Genomic DNA, 2449 nt, shown 5'->3' with positions numbered 1-2449 from the left:
GAAGGTGGGGAGGGGCATGGCCCAACTAAAATGCAATTGGTTTGTTACTGAGTACTATTCATGGGAAGACAGCATCCTGACTCCTTCTCTATACAGCATATTGGGAGTAAAAATGATGCATCCAGGTGGAAATATGATTAGGGGTTGGAAGACAGGGAAAGAAGAAGTCAGAAATAGACCCTGAGAGAGTCACCGGCTGGCTGGCTGCAAATACTGACTCTCCAGTAGTGATAGAATAAAAAAGTGGGGGTTATCTCTGGAAGATTCAAGATATAGGGGGTAACTCTTCTGTGGTTTTGACTTGCCCAGCAGATTTCCACATACACACGTGTACACACCTATGTTTGCATGCACACACATAAACACATAACTGACTGCCCTCCTTGGAAGCACAGAAGAAGAAGCCTCCCACCTTTAGTCCAGGTGCCAGCTCCTGCGGCTGGCTGCAGCCTAGGAGATGGACAAGCCATCCGCCCGAGGTCCCAGGCTGCAGCCACCCGGAGAAGCTGCCAGCCCTGTGGTCCAGGGTGCCAGCGCTGTGGCCAGGGAAATAGGTTCCCTCTTCTCCTACTGCAGTCATTACTTCAATATTCCCCTTCTGAATTTCTCTTTTATGCTGCAACCCAACTCCACTTTTCATCAGAAGGATATGGAACAGAGAGAGGAGTGTTAAAAACTTAAATTTTTAAGCTGGTAAGATTGGTACTTAAACATATAATGGAAAACTAGAGTCCTAAGGTAACAAAGGCTACTAAGGACAGGGACAGCGTATGACCTATTATATCCAGCAATCCATATGGGGACTGAAAACTTTGCAATGATGACAATTACTGAAGATATGAATCAACTAAAATAGTTGACAGGGACAATTCTTCCATCTTTGAAAATATCTACATCAAATCTGTTTAAATAGATTTTCATCTGCAGAATATAACACATTCTGACAAGACCACCACCACCAAAAGTGTGGTCAGTGTTGTGCCGATAAATGTTTAATAACAGCCCCCTTCCCCCCGCCCCGAGTGCACAAATTTTTGTTCACCAGGCTACTAGTAATACATAATATTAGGAGTAAAAAGCAAACTACAATAAAACATGATATTTTTGTATAAACTTAATACAATTATGCAAAGAATAGTACTGTATATTGACCATGGATCCATATATTGGTCAGTGTTGTGCCGATAAATGTTTAATAACAGCCCCCTTCCCCCCGCCCCGAGTGCACAAATTTTTGTTCACCAGGCTACTAGTAATACATAATATTAGGAGTAAAAAGCAAACTACAATAAAACATGATATTTTTGTATAAACTTAATACAATTATGCAAAGAATAGTACTGTATATTGACCATGGATCCATATATTACTGTGGATTCCAAGTTTAGGAAGTGGAAAAGTTTGGAGGGAGTATTTATATTTACCTGTAATATTTCTTAAAGAATAAAAGCAAATATGACAATGATAACAAATCTGGTAGTCAAAATTATGTTGCTTTTTGTATTCCTTCTTTATTACCTATTTTTCTATAAATGAATCAAGTTGGTGCAGGAAACCTGCACCCATAGGTATAATTTTTTAAATGGATTCTTATTTTTTATCAAATACTGACATTTATAGAGAATCTCTTTCCTAATACAAAAACCAAACCTGAATTAAGATAATGCTTTGCTTACATGTTCTCAAAATGTTTATTACGATAATAAAAATCAGGAGTATATTGCTTTAGTTTGAAGCCAGCTTTTGTAAAATTTAATTTTTATTTCAAAATCCATTTTCCCTAATTTAAAGTAGTAAAATAACAAAAGAATTATTTAATATTTGGAATAACTTTCCATTTAGGAAAAGAAATTGCCTGCATTTAGGCTAGTTTCAGGAGAAGAGGCCATTCATGCACACTATAACATGTGATTAATGTTCTAACATGTTAAGCCCAAGGATTGTTGCTCACATCAAATCAGAAGTAACTTCAGTGTATCTCAAGGTTTCTTTGGCTTCTGGATTTTTAAATGGGGATGCAGATGCTCATGATTTTATATATGTCAGGTAAGGGCCCAGTGGATGTGAAAGTTCACTATCACAGATGTTTTATACAGAGGTCTGCCCTAACTGGTTTGGCTCAGTGGATAGAGTGTGGCCTGTGGACTGAAGGGTCCCAGGTTTGATTCTGGTCAAGGGCATGTACCTTGGTTGCGGGCACATCCTCAATAGGGGGTGTGCAGGAGGCACCTAATTGGTGTTTCTCATCGATGTTTCTAACTCTCCCTCTCCCTTCCTCTCTGTAAAAAATCAATAAAACATATTTTAAAATAAAAATGAAAAAAATATAGAGAGAGGCCTTTAAAATGTTTTTGGTACAAAAATGTCATTTTCTGTGAATAGCCCATTTATATATTGTGCCTATTTTTTTTCTACTGGGACTTTCAAAAATGTATTTATTTAGAAACTA

Source organism: Myotis davidii, unplaced genomic scaffold, assembly GCF_000327345.1.
Source record: "Myotis davidii unplaced genomic scaffold, ASM32734v1 scaffold1731, whole genome shotgun sequence".
NCBI lineage: Eukaryota > Metazoa > Chordata > Mammalia > Chiroptera > Vespertilionidae > Myotis > Myotis davidii.
The sequence above is the reverse complement of the archived record's forward strand: the minus strand, read 5'-3'. Positions refer to the sequence as shown.